This window comes from Peromyscus californicus, unplaced genomic scaffold, assembly GCF_007827085.1.
Source record: "Peromyscus californicus insignis strain IS unplaced genomic scaffold, ASM782708v3 Scaffold_5__1_contigs__length_169319896, whole genome shotgun sequence".
Taxonomy (NCBI): Eukaryota; Metazoa; Chordata; class Mammalia; order Rodentia; family Cricetidae; genus Peromyscus; species Peromyscus californicus.
In genome coordinates this window covers 110662426-110682566 of record NW_026294573.1, presented here as the reverse complement: position 1 = coordinate 110682566, position 20141 = coordinate 110662426, and the positions used below count along the sequence as shown (strand labels likewise).

Sequence of the window (20141 nt, the reverse complement as noted above, 5' to 3'; positions counted from 1 at the left end):
AATATGCTGTATTTAGGGAAGACATTTTGAACCTAAGTAGCTGTCTATTGAGTTTTTGCTCCTTTTTCTTATCTTTTTTTAAAAAAAATTATTTCAATTTTCTTAGTACTGTATATTAATTTCTTCATTACGTTTCACCCACAGATTTGTATCATTATTTGTTGCTAAAGTGAATACAGTAAATATTTTTATTTTATCACAGTCTATTTAGATGACATTTGCAAGGTTTGGGTCTTAGATGTGAAAAAGCTTGGGTCCCCAGCCTTGCCTGCTCTGGGGACATAGGGAAACGTTTAAGAGGCGGGTCCTAGGGAAAGGGAGTTAGGTGATAGGATGTGTGTCCATGAACGGGCTCTCACCCTCCCTCTCTCTCTTCTTTCCTTCTCAGTTCTAACAAATGAACAACTCTCTTCTATTACACACTCCTGACAGGGTTGGCTGTGCTATCACCAGCACCAAGCAACCAGACTGAGAGAACATAGACGGAAAGTCTTCAAACTGGGAGTCAAAAATCTTCCCTCCTTTACAGTTGAATGTGTCTGAGGTTTGTCACAGTAATGGAACCTTGTCAACATTATATTTCCAGTTAACCTCCCCTCTTCTTCAGGAAACAAGGGAGAGTCCCACTGGAGAAATCCACGCTATAGAGAATTTACAACAGTCCTGAATGGGTTGAACAAAGGCTGAAAAGTTCAGAGGAGTTGAAGAGGTAATTAGGGGAATGAATTTGCAAGGTGTTTGTAAACTGTGATAAGTTATTTTGACTTTATCCTGAAGGCAATGGAAAGCCATTAAAGTGTTTCATTCAAAGGAGTGATGATATCAGATTTAAATTTTAGATTAATCTGAAGGCAGCAGGAAAAATAAATTGCAGAAAGGAAAGACTTGAAGCTATAAATTTAGAAGACTATTGTATTAAATGGAACCAAGAATAACAATGTCACAGAGTTGTGGTTCTGGGCATTCAAGAGATATTCTGATGCAGAGCAGAAATGCTGCACTTAGGAACTGGCTGTAGAAAGTGCAGGAGAGAAAGAGGGAAAGGTGACTCCTAGTTTTTTGATAAGTGAGTGGGACCTACTGTCCTTTGTCGAGATAAGGCCTTAAAACAGCAATAGTGAGAGGATTTCTTGGCTCCTTCAAATGTGTCCATTACTGGAAAATGAAGTGGGAGTCCTTGAACAAATTGATGATTTTCTACTTCTTATGCCAACACAAATGAGAGAAAGCTCAAGAGGCCTCAACTGTACAGAAAGAGCTTCAGGCCACTAAGGGATGCAGAGAGTGGGAGAAATGGTCTTCTTCAGGGAACGGTGACAAATTGGTTGTCCAGTACTAACTGGTCATCCATGAAAACATGAGTAAAGTAACATTATAAAGACTACACAGGGAGTATTTGTGTATTTAAGAATATATATCTATGTAGGGGCTGGGGAGATGGCTCAGTAGTTAAGAGCACTGGCTGTTGTTCCAGAGGACCTGGGTTCAATTCCCAGCACCCACATGGCAGCTCACAACTGTCTATAAGTCCAATTCCACAGGATCCAACACCCTTGAACACACATTCAGGCAAAACATCAATGCATATAAAAATATAATAAATAAATAAATAAATAAATAAATAAATAAATTTAATTTAAAAAAGAATATAGATGTATGTATATGTACACACACACACACACACACACACACACACACACACACATAACAACAACAAGTGACAAAAAGGCCATGAATCCATGAATTTTAAAGGAAACAAGGAGGAGTATATGTGAAGATTTGGATGGAGGAAGGGGAAGGGAGAAATAATGTAATTATATTCTCAAAAAATAAAGCTTAAAAATTAGTAAAATTAAAAAAGAATTAGTATGTTCAAATATATATATTTCTATATAGTATTTTTTTGTAAGATGGGTAAATCTGTATTATATGGCTCTGGCTCTCTATGTTTACAATAAAAGTTTTATTGTATCATTAGTTTAGTACTTTCCAGTTTATTATAAACTGATAGTAAGGAACACATCATTCTTTAAGTTCTGTTGGAGCATGTTGTCATATGTGGTAGAGTTTGCTCAATGCATAAATAACCAGTTAGATAAGAAGATAATTGGCATCTTACTTATTATGATTTACATTAATAATGATTTAGGAAAAGGATCTTCATTTTATCTACTAATTTAACCAAGAGTGTCTACCACGGAAAACACTATGTAATTTGATCTTGACGGTCGAACCTGAATTATATCTAGTCATCTGTTTTTTAGATAAGTTCTTACTATATATCACAGGCTGGCTTCAGATTTAATGATCTTCAGCTTCCCATGTGTTGGGATTACAGGTGTATGCCACCATGTCTGGCACTAATACATTTTTTTCTTTTAAAAATGGACTTTTTGGCTCTAGTAAAAGGGGCTTTCAAAAAGAATATGTAGTCAGATGCCAAAAACATATATTGGAGAAAATACAGCCTTTTCAGCAAATGATGAACTCAGTATAGTGTTTTCTCTTAGAACTAGTGGATAATGCGACTATATCACTCCTGTGTATGTACTCAAATAACTCTAAGTCAACACAACAGAGATACAGTTAAGGCTATTTGATGCACTATTCAGATACCCACATTATGGGGTAAGCCTGGATATCCATCAGTAGATGAGTGGGTAATATGTATTGGTATTTTATTTAGCCATAAGAGAGAAATTGTGTTGTTGGCTAGAATATTTATCCAAGTGGGGATATCATACTGAGCAAAAAGTCACACACTTAGAAAAACAAATAACACGTTTGATTTGTGGGTATTAGAATTCTTCTATAAACATATGATATGAAAATAAAAGGGAGACTTGGGGAAGGAAGGAGTCTAACAGAAGGAGTAGACTAAGGAGATGAATGGAACTGGGGTGAATATAGTTAAAATACATGATTTATTTGAAGGAAATTATCTTTATGAACCCCAATACTACATATGATAAATATCAGAATAAAAAGATATGCAACCAGGAAGCAGAAAGTAGGCAAGGTTGCTTCAGATCTGGAACAGTTTGTCTGCTCTACTGCTAGCCAAAGTAGAAAATCTGGGCCCACTTCTCAGACAGCTTCTTTGATATAGCTTGGGACCTACAGAAGGAGGTGTTATTTTATTGTTCGCCTCTCCAATGTTTCTCTGTTTTAGTCTAGAAGGGCAAACTGCTGACTCCCATTTAGCTCTTGCTGTCAGCAGAAGTCTTACCATCAAAGCTTGCTCATAATGTCCAACTGTGACTAAGGTTTGACAAGATGAACTTTTGTTAAGAATAAAGCAGGAAACTGAAATCTATAGGGAGCTTACTAGGCTCTTTCCATTAATTCTGATCAAAGGGACTCTGCAAACATAATGATTAGTACCTTATTAAGCTTAGTGTGTGAAGCTGGGTATTTTCATAGTCACATTTTCTCTAGGCTGGCTACTTGCTTCCCACTTATTCTTAAACTGGAGAAACACAAATGTAAGCATCACGGAGGATGCAAAAAGTCAACCTACAAGAATAGAACAAGCAAGTATTAGGGCTCACTTACATGGCTCAAGTTCTGGTTCATATACTTGCTAGTGATAGGCCATGCATGGCGATATCTATGATTCTCACCATCTTCTCTGTTGATCTGTCACTATGAAAGAGAGCACCGATTACTAAAGATGTATATACCAGGTGCCTAGTACATTAATAACATTATAATCATTAATAGGAGACAATGATTTGGTTTATAGAGGCTCTGTTTGTCAGGATGGAGACCAAAGCAAGTCATGGATCTCCTTGGAGGATAAGAGAACGCTGGAAGAAGTCTCCTAAGGGATGATCCAGCAGTCAGGAGAAGTGGGCAGATTATACAATGCAGAGAAGTGGAGAGTTTTAAACAGATGTAATCTTTAAAAACACAAGACAAGAAAGGAGTGGCACCTGTGTATTGTGTAAAAGGAAGGTTGAAAGGGACCAGCTACTTAGGCAGATGATGAAAGAGTGGTAAAGAAGTGATAAATATCTTAAGCTCAAAATTCTATGGTTAATTTAGTTTTCTGGCAATTGAACAAGGCACAAACAATAAATGGACACTATGTTAATTTCTATAAAAATCGTATGTTAGCTAATGATTGTGTTTTCTCCTGTGGTGATATTGTGTCCCCCAAATATATTGTGCACCCTAATAAACTTATCTGGGGTCAGAGAACAGAACAGCCACTAGACAGACATAGAGGCCAGAAAATGGTGGCACATACACCTTTAATCCTAGCATTCTGGAGGCAGAGATCCATCCGGATCTCTGTGAGTTCAAAGCCACACTGAAAACAGCCAGGCATAGTGACACACATGTTTAATCCCAGGAAGAAGTGATGGCATGAAGCAGAAAGATATATAAGGCATGAAAACCAGGAACTAGAGGCTGTTAAGCTTTTAGGCTTTTGAGCAGCAGTTCAGCTGAGATCTGCTGTGGGATGTTCTGTTTGGCAAATGTGTCGTTGATTGGTCAATAAATAAAACACTGATTGGCCATTGGCTAGGCAGGAAGTGTAGGCAGGACAAGGAGGAGAATAAAGCTGGGAAGTGGAAGGCTGAGTCAGGGAGACACTGCCAGCTGCCATGATGAGAAACAGCATGTGAAGATGCCGGTAAGCCACTAGCAATGTGGCAAGGTATAGATTAATGGAAATGGATTAATTTAAGCTGTAAGAACAGTTAGCAAGAAGCCTGCCACGGCCATACAGTTTGTAACCAATATAAGTCTCTGTGTTTACTTGGTTGGGTCTGAGTGGCTGTGGGACTGGCGGGTGAGAGAGATTTGCCCTGACCGTGGGCCAGGCAGGAAAACTCTAGCTACAGAGATCACTTTGGCTGAGGACACAGAGGCTTCCAGTTTGAGGAACGAGAAAAGCTATTTCCGAAATGGAGAAGGGACTGGGTAGCGAAGAGAATGAAATAGTGAAGAGAGGGTAGCAAAGGATTTGATGAATAAAGGTGCACCAAATGAATCTGGGGTCATAAATCAAACTTAAACATTCCAGATGTCTAAAATTATCAGTCATAAATCTCAGATAATAGAAAGTTTGGAAACTTGTATGAAGGATTTGAAACAAACAAACAGACAAACAAACCCCAAACCCAGAAAACTAAGTTTAGTGTGCAAATCTTAAAACTTGGTAGGGTTACCTACATTCTTTAAAGGAACCAAGTGAACTTGAGATTGAAGCGCAAAGTTTCAAACCTGACAGGAAACACAATTTATCCTTCTACATAATCTCCAGAGAGCATACAAAGCATTATATTTCCACCTCTACTCCTTTATTCGGTTTTAGTTGGGAGAGATACAGTTTTGATACTGAAACTTGGAGAAAAGATGATTACCATTGTGAAGCCAGATTGGTAGATCATCCAATGTGCTCTGTGTTATCAACTAATGGTTAATGTCAACCATAAAGGGTGATGATCAAGGTACTCCGGGGCTCATGCAGGAGGGGAAACCTTATTCAGCACTGATTCTCAAATAACTGAAGGTAGTTCAGGATATATAGTTACTCAAATAATGACTACTAGGTATTCAGAAGTTATCATTTGACTCTAAGATAATGCGAATTAATATGTTTGCAGATGAGCTGCTGCTGATTTACTATGATAAAGTATATTTGCATTGATAGTAAATGAATACAAAATTAGTGTTGGACATGTCATCAGATAGTATCTATGTTTTGTCCCTTAGTTCCCTTTGATCATTTATCTAGGAAAGGTCAGCCGATTAGGACAGTTCTTACTGACCTGCAAACATCTGAGCAGTTAGTGTTTTCTGGAACAGATAGTTTTAAAGTTGACTCCTTTTTTGTATCTCCAGTCAAAGGGTATCTCATATATAGCTGAGGTTGAGTCCTCAGTCATTCCACACTCTCTGGGGATATTACATGCTACGCTTCAAGTTCTCTCCTCGGCTGCCCTCAGCACTGTGAAAGACAGGAGGCAACCACGGTGCTAACTTTCTCGTGCATGCTGCATTTAGGACATGGGGAAAATGCACTCTCACTGAAAAAGGGCCCTGAAAGTACAAAACCAATCCCAATACTCTGCCACAGGAATACATCTACTTAATATTTGTTTTGCAGATTTTCCAGCAAAGAGGTAAAGGGTGTGATACATCTGTATCTGCAGGGGAAAGCTGTTAAAGACTCCACATAATCCCATTTCAACTTTTCTCATGATTTTATAGGTGAAATCGTCCTTTTTGCTGATGTCTCATTTGTCTAAGGTGGCAGCTTCAGTATTGGAGAAAAATGTTCCTATCCACTATTTCTTGAAACACGAGGTTTTGCTTTTGTTGTTGCTGTTTATATTTTGTTCATTTATTTTTGAGGGAGGGCCTGGATACTTGGAGCTCTTAAATTCTCTGTATATTTCTTGTTCTTTTCCATAAATTACTACATAAATATTTTCATAACAATAGCCTATAGTCCATCTCTCTATCTGTATGTTTTCTTTTATTGGTTTTAAAATAGGGTCTTATGTAGCCAAGAATGGCCTTGAACCTCTAGTTGCCCTGTCTATGCCTCTGTAGTGCTGAGAGTACAGGAGTATGTCACTGTATATAATTATTATATTACTATAATAATTCTTCTTAAAAATAGGAACACACACAATTTTCTCAATTCCCTCTGGGCTATGTTCTGCTTTTCTATGACCATAAAAAAGATAAATCTGTTTCAAAACATGAGTTCATCTTGCATTCAGGTGACTAACAGTTAGCAAAGATTGTCCTAAACCATTAATTAATAGTTTTTGTTTAATCTTTCCTCTGCAGTGGGAGAGTTCCCTGTTCTGGTATTTATTTTGATCTCTTTGAAATGCAAATTATTTCTCCTCTCCAATAGTTTCAAATCTCCTTTTGGCTTACATAGAGAGATACTTGCACATAGAGTTATGCCTATTCTACTTAAGGCCTTTAAAGATGAAAGTGGGGCTGTCTAATTTAAGGTTTACCTCCCATTGAAATTAATATTACTAATCAAAAGGCGATCAGCCTGAAATGATTAGTATCCTCATAAGTGTGATTCAAAATGCCCACAAACTAAATGGCAGTAATTAATTACAGCATAGCACAGTGACCTGCTTCCATCTTAACACTGTCTTATTTTCAGTTTTCTTATTCCTTACAATGGAGTCATAGTAACAACCCTACAGCAATAATGTGAAAATATGATGTGATAGTGAAGCTAAAGTAAAGGGAAAAGTTGCAAATATGTCAGACACAAAATATCTTACTGCATTCAAATTCTTTATTGATATAAATGGTTACCTACTTAAGACAGATTAAAGTAAGCAGAACCTATGGCAATTCTTTTTTCTCCTAAGAAATGAGTTACATCTTTCTGAGGTCAAACAAAATCTCTGAGATGGGTGCCACTGCTTATTTGGAGAGAAGGGAAGAATGTTTGACTGCTTCTGCTGGTTGATTAGTCTTAAGAAACACCCCAGCTGATCTGTACGACGCGTGTGGCCACAGAGGGTGGCTGCTCCTTTAGAGGGTTATAAAATTTACTTGAGGAAGTGAGATCAAATGGAAGAGAATCCTATTAGGCAATTTTTCTTTTAGATTCCTGAGTTTTAGCTACTGTTCCATGAAGAACTGGACTCTTTGAAGTGTGGATACTCACGAACAAAGGAACAGCTCTCTGGAGATCACCTGATTTAATTAGTCAGTGCTGAAAGCACCTGGACATTTTAGCTTCAGTCTTGTTAAAAGCTGTTAAGATAAGATAGCTGCTTTAAATTCCTTCTGGACTACTCTGGAAATGAAACAAACATAAATTTATCCCAGCTTCTGTGTCCGATGAACCCTGGAATCTTAGTGTCTTAACCTGTAGAAGTTTCTTAGTTCTGCTCCATGAAGTCATTGAGGGATTTGGGCTCTCTTCTGGCTCCTCCCTCTTCTAAGTTCTTCTTATTTGAAAAGGGATGACAACCCAAGGCTCCTATCAATGAGATTTGATGACCACACCCCATTTGCCATAGCTCAGTCAAGTAGGCACAGAGTTGCAATGGAGGCTTTGAAATATCCAGTACGTATGTGATGGTTAGGAAAAATGAGTAGAGGAAGTGGCAACTGATTTCGCTAGTAACTTATTTTGTGTGCACTATTTTGTGCTTGTGTGTTTATATTATTCTAGAATGGCCTTAAACATGTGGAAACAGCCATTTTGTCTAAAAATGTCACTACTTTAACTTTGTATCTAGTTTTTCCTTATTTTTCACACATTGGATATGCGAGCACATTTTAGGACAGTAAAGTTCAACCTTGGTCTTTTATTGATGTAGCCATCTTTGTTAGAGAGAGTACTAAATGTAAAATTCCTATTGGTATACCTATTCTATTTCTATCTTTTTATTGTTATTTTTCTAAATAGGTGAGAAAGCAGATTTTGCCCTCAGTAACTTTAGCACTGTGAGAAAATCTTGGTTTGAATAATGAAGCTCTTCATTAGTCATGATGGCTTATGTGCTCTAAATGTGAACTAAACTGGAGCACAAGAAGTGATATCACATGGGATACTATGAATTTGAGATTATCAGACTGGAGTTGACAACAAAGTGAGAAAGACACAGAACATGTGTAGATATGTATTACTTTTCAGTGTCCCACACAGAAGTGAGAACTATGAGTCATCTATGTTCATTCTCATGATCTGCATAGTTAAAAGATAATGGCATAAATCTAAAGTCTATTATGACTCCTACAAGGTGCAGAAAAAAGGTAATATGTCTCACTTTATCTATGAGGCAGGAAGAAAGACAATAAGATCAGAAAATGATATTAAAACAAAAGAATAAAAAGCCATTAGCTTTCATTAACACAGATGTGAACAACTGAATAGGAAAATGTAGCACACACATTAGAAATCTAGTAAAGAAAAAAGCAATATATGATAGTCAGTGAAGATTATTATATTAAGGCAATATTGTTTTAAATATTTTAAATTCAATCAATATCATCTAGTCCATTATCTTATATTAAGGTGCAAATTTCAATTGTATTAAAAATATTTTAATTAAAAAAAAGAAATGATGCCACAACTCCCAATGCTTAAAAATACACACAAAGAATCCCCAAGAGATAGCCTGAACTGCTTGTCATTTCTTCTGAAGACACACTAATGTCATACAAAAGAGACAGACGTATTCTTTTAATAGTCATGAATGATAGGAATCATTGGATAGGGAAAGAAGGAAGAAAGTTTTCTGTCAGCATAATGGCATAGAACATGACAAATGGCCTATTCTTATCTCATATTCATAGGAATTCTATGATTTTTGTAGTGGATGAGAAAAAGAAGGAAAAAGTCAACCTTTTAGAAAACACTATAGTCATAAAACTGTAGAGGAACATGCATTTCTCTACATCCTCAACTTGTCCTTCCCCCACTCAACTTCAAGAGATACTTTGGAACTTATTTATTTTTGTAACTGGGAGTTGTCAGTTTGCTGCATGAATTCTAATAGCAGAACCTGAAACTGTGGGTACTGCTTAGCAGAAGGTCCTTGCCAGCAATCTGGGCCCTGGAAGGCTGTCAAGGAAGGGAGTATATTTACCGGAACTCAGTAATGTCTAGTGCAAGACAGAGCTGTGAACACACAGTGCAGTGTAGATATAATTCACATTCTCAAATAGCTTATGGTCTGTAGGAAAACTCTAATGACAAGTTAGTAATATTAAATGTTTTTCCTAAATTTAAATCAATTATAACTGTAAGCAAAGATACACTATGTTACAGTGTCAGATATATTGAATTATTGTGAAACTAATGTATGCCCTATAAAAATAACTATGTTTATGATTATTCTCTTTGTCCTTTATACTAGAACTAAAATAATGACTACAGGAGAAGTTTATGGAAAAAGTTCAAATTCTTCTAAATGAAAATAAAGGAATGCATTTATATAGCTATGCTTAATATAATTAAGGAAAACTACTCATAAATCAAAGACTGGTAAGAGTACACCAAATGTGAGGTACCAGACTGTAGAGTAGTGTGTATTCAGGCTATCAATTCTTTCCCCAGAATCAGGCATGAGGAATCAGGAACATAGATCCAGCTCTTCAGAGACTGAGATAGGATGTTGAGTTTAAGGCTAATCTGGGCTGCATAGTAAGACATGATCTTAAAACAATAAAAAAAGATAAAGTAAATGTTATCAGTGATCATAGATTTCACCGCATGCTTTTGAAAAACAAATAGGAACAAAACTATGATCACAGAGACTTCTGGAGAGATAAGCAGCATATAGATGTTATACAGTATATAGATATTATGTGCCATGTCTTTACCCAGATAATTGGCAACATTATCAGATAAGGATGGAAGATAAGTTTGTGTTTTGGTTGCTACTTCTATTTTCTCTGTTAATGTTCTCTAAGTTCAACTCTATTTTAAGGTTTTCTTTTGTGTGTGTTTTTATATACATGGTTTATTAGTTCTACTGTGTCCTCTTAGAATGGTAGTTCTAAACAGCGGTACCCCATAACTTTAAGTATAGAGTAGTAAGTCAGTGGGAAGGAAATGGCCCCAGTCAGAATACTACAAAGAATTGTTCATAGTCTTCAGTTAGCTGATCTGTGCAGAAACTCTCCACCCCCATCAATATTTTGAGTCTCACAGGAAGAAAGAAATGTGGGACTGTTCTTGTCCTTAGCAAGAACCTTATACAAGATTAGTAGCAATTGTCTCCCGAGGTAACAATAATCAGTGCACAATGTTTCCCAATGCCAGATGCATTCTACTGATGTCATGAGTTTTTGTCTAATCTACCACCTCCATTGTTTACTATGTATTTTTACAAAAATCACTTAATAAATAGTATAAAAATAAAAATTATAATTCAAACTAGGAGACATTTGGAATTCACAATATGTATATGTGAGAAACAGATGTATAATGTATCTAAAATTTATCTTTCAAGACTTTAAATTAGAGATTTGCTCTCTGGAAAAAATTTCAAGGCTAGAGAAGTGTTAAAATTGTGTTATTTTCCTTATTACAATCAGAAGATTAACAGTAAACTTAAAAGGGTTGACTATGTCCTCAATGATTGTTACCAAGTTAAATACTCTGTACCTAAAACTCAGAGTACCACACTGCACTTATTTCTCCCAGTGGGAATACCTAGAAGACATAAATGGCTTGTATACCTAGTGCTCTTTATTTATTTTGGTAAATAAATCAAGATAGAATGGGTAATTTGGAGGGGTCAAGTATCTAATAAATGCTAGAATGGAGACTTTCCCTCATTCTTTCTGCTTGCTCAGCCTTCTACCATTCCCATCTCATCTCTTAAACACACTCCCTTTTTGATATGGTTTTGACATTTATTCATTTCATTGCTAGGAATAAATTGCTGTAGATAGGGCAATTACAAGTACTCTGTCTTGGATAAGTCATTCCTAATTAGTTAACAGAGGATCCATATTTGGATTGATGACTTGATTTATTTATTTAGGTTGAAAATATACTGAAGAATGGATAAATAAAATGTGGTACATATACATAATGGAGTACTACTCAGCAGAGAAAAACAATGACATCATGAGGTTTGCAGGCAAATGGATGGATCTAGAAAAAATCATCCTGAGTGTGGTAACCCAGACTCAGAAAGACAAACATGGTATATACTCACTCATAGGAGGATACTAGATGTAAAACAAAGATGACTAGACTGCTATTCACAACTCCAGGGAGGCTACCTAGAAAACAGGACCCTAAGAAAGACACCGGGATCGCCCAATGACAGAGAAATTGATGAGATCTACATGAACAGCCTGGACATGAGTGGGGGTAATGAAGGGCAAGGGTCAAGGGAAAGGGAGCTTAGGGGAGCGGGAAATCCCAGGTGGATCAAGAACAGAGAGGGAGAACAAGGAATAAGAGACCATGATAAATGAATACCACAGGGGAATAGGAAGAAGCAAAGTGCTAGAGAGGTCCCCAGACATCCACAAAGACACTTCCACAATAGACTACTGGCAATGGTCGAGAGAAAGCCCGAACTGACCTACTAGTGTGAGTGGTGATAGGATGGGCAAACCTCATCCAATGACTGAGGGAACTGAATGCAGAGATCCACGGCCAGGCCCCAGGTGGAGCTCATGGAGTCCAATTGGTGAGAAAGAGGGGGGATTGTACGAGCAAGAATTGTTGAGACCAAGATTGGAAAAAGCACAGGGACAAATAGCCAAACTAATGGAAACACATGAACTATGAACCAATAGCTGAGGAGCCCCCAACTGGATCAGGCCCTCTGGATAAGTGAGACAGTAGATTAGCTTGAACTGTTTGGGAGGCACCCAGGCAGTGGGACCAGGACCTGTCCTTAGTGCATGAGCTGGCTGTTTGGAACCTGGAGCCTATGCAGGGATACTTAACTCAGCCTGGGAGGAGGGGACTGGACCTGCCTGGACTGAATCTACCAGGTTGAGCTGAATCCCCAGGGGAGTCTTTGCCCTGGAGGAGATGGGAATGGGGGTGGGCTGAGGGGAAGGTGGGTGGGGGGAGACACGACAGGGGAATCCGTGGCTGATATGTAAAATTAAATTAAATTATAAAATAAAATAAAAGAAAAAGAAAACATACATATAACTGAGGAGTTTAATTTATATGTATAATTTATATATGTGTATGTATGTATATATGTATGTATGTATATATATGTCATATATACATATACATATGTGTGTATATATATACATATATATAATATACAAATAGTGAAAAGAAGGAAGAAAAATATGCGTATTTTAAAGTTTATTTATATTTGGGTAAACATTTCTGGGATCATGGGGATTCAGATTATCTTGAATATTATATTTACCTTCATTCAACACACATGCTAATTATCCCCATCTGGATAAATTGTCTTTAAAGAAAAACCAATAAATAGCTCAGCAAACAGATTTTTATGATTCAAAATGAAGGTGAAAACCAGATACAGTCTGAAAAAGCTTGGAGACAGCATCAAACAGCTTAAACACAAAAATGAATCCTGGCAATTTACCACTACTTCACAGGAAACAATGTCTTCTGAGATTGTAACTCAATCACATTAAACGCGTAATTCATGGGTCATGTTTATGTGAAATCTTCACTTGAATATTTAAAACCAGGTAAAGACTTGATTTAGTTACCAGATAAGAAAATTGTTATTTTAAACAGGGCCTGTTAATGTCTAACTATCTGGCCAGAAAAAACAAAAACAAAAAACAAAACAAAACAAAACTAGTATTAACCAACAATTTCTGGTACAAATCACAGTATCCATAAAATTTCAGAATGATGACAATGAAAACATGGCATGGCTACCTAGTATGCCTTTCCTTGGTTCTGTCTTTTTACACAACTACCAACCATTCTCATTGCCACTTTACCAATGGGAAAGCCAGGTAGCTGAGTTACATTTATTTTACAAGATCATACCACAATAAGTCATAGAAATGAGACTAAAACCTGGGGTCCTTATTATTTCCATCTCCTAACAGAACATGTAGTTGAATATCAGGAGATCAGAGTAACCAGTTGAAGGTCATTCAGGTCAAGGGCAGAGCTACAGTTCCAAACAGCTTAGGTTTTTCATTGACTTAGCTGAACTTCTCCTATCTTTGAAAAACATACGGATGTGCCACAGCAAAGAAGAAGCAGTGTTCTTATTATATTCTGTAGATTAGACAGACAGATATAGCAGTGGTTCTCAACCTTCCTAATGCTGCAACCCCTTAATACAGTTCCTCCTGTTGTCTTGATCCCCAACCATAAAATTATTTTCATTGCTACTTCATAACTGTAATTTTGCTACTGTTATGAATCACAATGTAAATACATGGAAAAATTCAGGATGTGAGGGAGTTATATCTCTTCTGGTAAGCTATGTCTTCTGCAAATACAGTGACTGAAGGTTATAGCATACAGACTGTGACACTATTCATAAAAACAATGAGCCAAAGGAGAGAATGTGGCCATTATCTTGAGGCAGAAAGACCTTTCCTCTAGAAAGGCTGTTCCTAGGCTGTTTTTTTTTTTGAACATCAGAGTTGTGTAAATATTCTTCTTCTGGATATTGCTTTTAAAACCACTTGATACTTTCAACATAAATGTGAACAAAAATATATTTGATGCTAATTGAACTAGTTTTTGGTAAAGAATTTGACATGAAGCTTGAAGTGTAAGACGAGTTCAGCAGATTCTGCTGTTTGTGGTGGTGAGTGAATCATCTTTACATCTGGAAGACTGTTAGAAGTGAGGGGTTCACGTTTGAATGAAGGGTAAACAACACTGATTTCTGTGTGCCATTTTTTTCTGTGGGAAGAGTAATGTTCAACGGATTCTCTTAATGCCTCAGGATGCCTTGATTTTCAATCCTTTTTCTGAATTCCAATGTAAGAACTTTTTGTACAGTACACTACTTTTTGTATCCATGATGCTATGGTTGGCTGAACTTATGGTCAAAATCTTAGTGTCAGCAGCTGACTGTCCTGACATAATGGTATTCCATAGACACAAAATGCAACCATGAAAATGGGACAGCATAGAAAGGGACCAGGACAGTTTGGGTCTGCCATATGTAGGCCTAACTTCTGTTTCTTTAGCTCATAATATCTTGTTAGTCAAATGTGAGTGGGATCTATAACTTTGTTCTTTATGAGATACAGAGATATGTCTATATCTCTGAATATTTGTTCTGAGAGAAAAGTGTGTTCTAGTATACGATGCAGCTAAGACAGAGAAGGCACTAGCAAAACTGTTCTCTCCTCTTTTCACAGAAACTAGCAAAGTCGCACTGAAGTTTTGTAACTACACCCTGTAACTATTTTTGTATCAGTCTGTACTTATGCAAAATGCCGGTCCTTTCTTCTTCCCCACCTTCTCCCTTTGTCTTCCTTCTGTAACTCTCTTCCTCAGTTTCCATCTTTTTCCTTTATCCTCCGTTGCTCTTACCCTCCTGACTTCTACTCCTATCTTTGCCTCTTAATTCAAAGAAGGTGGCCAAAATGTTACTATAAACTGCATATGAAAAAATAATTAGAAAGAATCGGAAATGTGAAACAATTAGGTACTAAATTAGGCGAAAGGCAGGTTTGTTTGTATTTGTCTCACCACGTATCACAAATCTATTACTCAAGGAATATGGAAGTCCCAATCAGGCTATTTTTTCTTGGTGGATAAAGCTCTGTACCAAAAAAGTTACAGATAGTATAGTCTTCAAAACTATTTCTTGAAAGAAAATAAAAATACTGCAAAATTGCCATTATTGTAAGATGGGAAATTTAATGTTTGTGTTCATATTTTTTTATGTAATTTTAAGCTCTATTTGTGACTTCCATATTAGGTTATAAAATTGAATCAGCTCATAAATGGTATGAAAGATATAGATAAAGAAGGAGGAAGAAAACAAACAAACGAACAAGCAACAAGCAGAAAACCAAAACCAACCTAGCAAAACAACTTCCTTTCTCTTGGTTTAGGCAGTGGTGAGGGCATCTAAGGATTTATTGTATGAATTCAATTTTGCAGTACTTCTCAGCATCAGCAGCTGGCTTCCGGTAATCTAAAGCTGATTACTGTGTAAATGAGTGAAAAATAGATGTTAATTAGATAAAATTATCTAAGAGTAGAAACCTGGGATAAAAGAAACTTATAGTTTCTGCAACTTTGTTTAACAAAGAACAATGTCCTGTCCTTATTCTAGCCCCCCTGTGCCTGTCTTAAAAGTCCACTAACAGCCTATTTGGCAGAACCAGTCACTACTCTACAGTGAAGGACCTGGGTTGCTCAATTTTTCTATAGCGGCTAAAGCTTGTGGTTTGGGTTTAGCACAACATCACTAGCAGTGATCTCAAATCTACAGTGAGGCCAAGTTAAAGAATAACTTTTCTTTTTTTTAAACTTCTCTTATTTTTCACAAGTGGAGCTTTATAGATATTTTATACAGATCAGCCTGGGGGCTCATGGGAGAGATAAAATCTTTTTTTTCCTACCCAGGATGCTCTTCCTTGATTCCTCTAGATTGGTATCTCATTTTGATCAGTGCCCACAGAGAGCACTATGATGACTAATTTTTATGTCAGCTGAACTTTCCCGTAGGATGTCAAGGTAGTTTGTAAAACTGTTTCTGGCTATTTCTGTGAGGGTGGCATTTAAATTCATAGACTGAGTCAGGAAGATCCACTGTCCATTATGGGTGGGAATCAATCAATTGGTTGAGAACAGCAAGACAAAAAGACTGGGAGAGATTATTACATTTTCTCTGTTCAGTGGTGATTATAGCACGAATTGTTAGAAGGTCTCACTAATAAAAACAAACCCGGAGCCAGGTATTGGGGTGAATGCTGAAAGGTCAGTGAAACAGAACAACAAGCTTTTAGTCTTTTTAAGCTTTTAGGCTTTTAGCAGCAGTTCAGCTGAGATCCATTCAGATGAGCACTCAGAGGCTTCCAGTCTGAGGAAACAGGAATGGCTGAGAAGTTAGCGAGGTGAGGTTAACTGTGGCTTGTTCTGCTTCTCTGGCCTTTCAGCGTTCACCCCAATACCTGGCTCCAGGTTTGATTTTATTAATAAGACCTTCTAACAATTCGTGCTACAGATGATTATCTTCTGCTCTTGGACACCTTGGTTCTTATGTATCAAGACTGAGACTAAATTATATCATTGGCTTTCCTTAGCCTCCACTTTGTGCATAGCAGAGAGTTGCCATTTTCCAAAATCACATGAACCAACTCTGACAAAACAAAAATTTAAAAAAGTCTCAATATCTCTTCTCTTCCAATATTTCTATCTTCTATCATTTCTACTTCTCTGAGGAAGCCTGGGTAACATAAAACCTTCCAGAAATGCTAGTGCTGGCCTGAAATAATGGGTACACTAGGGTACCCAGGGGTCATCTTGAAGAATCAGACGAAAGTCTTGTGTTTTATGAGATCCAAGGAAAATGCCATAAAGAGGCCCCTTCACTTGTTTCCAACTCAGGAGATGAATGGACCACTCTTCTAACAGGGGGCAGACAGTAGAAACTCTGGCTGATAAAAAAAGGCTGCAAGAGTTGGATCTCTAAAATATTTGAGGACTGAAATGCATCATCATGAAGATCTAGCTGTCAGTATAGAGATCTATCGGGTCAGTACAGAGATTCAGTGAGTCAAGTAGGAACACACAGCTAAGCTTAGTCTTTTGGTTTACAGAGCAAATGTGTTTATGGGCATTGTTCCTATAGTACTGGTTGGTCTTCTGATTTTTATTAGTGTTTTATTAAGAACCAGATAGAGTGTCAGTCTTTGACATGGGTGACTGATAGTGTGTGTGTGTGTGTGTGTGTGTGTGTGTGTGTGTGTGTGTGTGTGTGTATGCACATGTGTGACATTCCTGCAATATCAGATTATAGGCACATAGAACACGTAAAATATATTGAAATAGCTCTTCCCTTGTCACCTAAATTCTAGAGAATAGTATAAATGGACCCCTGAGCAAGTAAAAATGGCATTATATGAAAAGTCAGTGATGAATTCTGGTTTGGAACATGGTCAATCATTCTCTCATATCTCTGTACTAGATGGCATTGTTTAAAAAAAAAGTAAAGTATTTCAACATCTTTGGGACTATATATTTAGGAACTATGACAGTGTTGCTGAAAGAATAAAGGTCACATGCTGTAACAGGGGTTATTCAGTGGGGAGTTAGTTTCCAGTTGCAGTCCCCAGTGATTGCTGGGAACTCTCCACTTCTCTTGGGACTGAGGAAAATAGTTTCAGCTCAAGGCCTTCCATATGACATCATAGAACAAGCGATTTCAGCTCTGGTTTCTGAATTTAGGACATTTTCCCCTGGACTATCTTGCCTGGGTCTCAACTCTAGTTCTTTGAGTATATTAGATGATTTATTTTTGGTGTATTAGGTGATTTTTTTTCTATTGTGGGAAGGATCCCTGTAGAACCAGCACTGTGTAAATTAACCTCTATTTGCATCTAAACTCCCCTTAGAAGTTTGGATCCTACAACTGCTGTATCTTTGCAGTTCCGAGAAATAAATATATGAGGAGGAAAAAAAAGAATCACAGCAAGAACTTTGTAGAAAGCTGTGTGATAGCTCTTGAGTACTGAGTGTTGGGGTGGTTGAGAATAATAATATAAATGTGGGAAAAGGACCTGTAGGTCCTTTTGCTTGGGAGGTCCTTCGAAAAACTTTTAAAGGTCTATACCATGCTATACGTAACACCACTTGGACCAATGAGCTTTTACTCAGTGATTATAGTATTCAGAACTCTCAGGATGAAGTGTTCCCCACTCATTTTCAATATTGTGCTCAAAGAACTACCTGGAATAACAAGGCAAGTGAAGTGAAATTAAAGTGATACAAACAGGTAAAGAAGTCAAACTATCCCTATCTGCAGATGATCTGATATTATACATAATAGATCCCAAAATTCTACCAGAAACCTTCTAGAAATACAAACAATTTCAGAAAAGTGGCAGGGTACAGAATCAATTTACAAGAATCAATAGCTTTTCTGCACACTGATACAAAGGCACAGAACAAGAGATCATGGACACATTCCCATTATCAAAGAAAATAAAATTTCTAGGCATAAACCTAATCAGGGATGGAAAAGACTGCTGCAATGAAAATTCTTAATATCTGAAAAAAGAGATTGAAAAAGATACGAGGAAACATAAAGACATCATATGTTCTCATGGATTGGTAGAATTAATATTATGAAAATAACCATTCTACCAAAGTCAATTTACAAATTCAATGCATCAAAATCCCCATTTTGTTCATCATAGAAATGAAAAAAAACTATCCTAAAAGGATAAAGGACCCTGGATAACCAAAATAATACAGAGCAAAAGAAAATTGATGGAAAGATTATCATTCTAGACTTGAAGATATATCACAGAACCATAGTAATAAGAACAGCATGGTATTAGCATAAAAGCACACATGTTGACCAATGGAACAGAATAGAACACACATAACTGAGACCATCTGATATTTGATAAAGAAGCCAAAAACATACCTCAGAGAAAAGATGTGCAGAGAAAACTGGATGCCCACATGTAGGAGAATGAAATCATACCCACATGTATCACCTTGCACTAAAAGAAATCTGACTCCAAATGGATCAAAAATCTAAATGTGAAATCTGAAACACTGAAACTGCTAGAAGAAAACATAAGCAGTACTCAGCATTATAGGTATAGGAAAGGACTTCCTGAACAGGACTCCATTTTCCCTGGAACTAAGGCCAACCATTGACAAGAGGGACTTCACAAAACTAAAAAGTTTCTATACAACTTTAGAAACTGATAATTGAATGAAGAGAAACCCCATAGAATGAGAATTTTTGCCAGCTTTATACCTGATAGAGGATTAATATTCAGAACATATAACAAAATCAAGAAATGAATCAAAAACACAAATGACCCATTAAAAAATGGGCTACGGATCAGAACAGACAGTTTTCAAAAGGAATAAATAAAGTGGCTAAGAAATCCCAATAGTATTCTAAATATTTACCTTTATACCCATAGATAAATGTAGCTCTCACCCCATCAAATATACCTCTTTTTGTAACAGATGAAGACCATCACAGAAAACATGTCAAAATTCAAAGTACAGGTGGTTGTAGGCTTCTTAGACCCAGTTGATACTCTGCAAAACAAATCCTGTACCCATGACTCAGGGAACATCATAGAAGAGGAGCTGAAAAGAGTGGAAGATCCAGAGGACCAAGAAGTCTACTGTGAGGATTATATCTCCTACGATGGCAATGAAGCTTCACCCATGATATGACAACAACATGGCTGCCTAAACAAGACCTGAAGAAATACAACATGATAGCGTGGAAGGGGGAGAGCTCACAGGGACCCATCCTCAGACAAAGACCTACAGACAACTAAGGTATGCTGAAAGACGGAGAATAGTCTTTCCCACGCATGAGCTCCCTAATTGGTTATTCAGTACCAAATGGTCATCCCTGAAATCATATACATACAAGTAACACTAAGCAGACTGAATAGGTTGTGGTTGTGTGTGTGTGTGTGTGTGTGTGTGTGTGTGTGTGTGTGTGTGTGTGTATAATCATGTATATATGAAA

General features: G+C 37.1%; 1 protein-coding gene across 22 annotated transcripts in view; it reads right to left on the bottom strand.

Annotated features, from left to right (window-relative positions):
• Lingo2 (leucine rich repeat and Ig domain containing 2) overlaps positions 1 to 20141 on the bottom strand; it is a 1194974-nt gene that overhangs the window by 18850 nt on the left and 1155983 nt on the right. For 2 of the 22 annotated variants that reach the window (XM_052716811.1, XM_052716813.1), the window contains one exon: positions 3556 to 3645. The exons of 19 other annotated variants lie outside the window; for them this stretch is intronic. The gene's annotated coding sequence lies outside the window, so the exon portion shown is untranslated. Of the gene's footprint in view, positions 1 to 3555; positions 3646 to 15484; positions 15613 to 20141 lie in introns of all 22 variants that reach the window. One more of the 22 variants, XM_052716814.1, reaches the window with a different exon arrangement.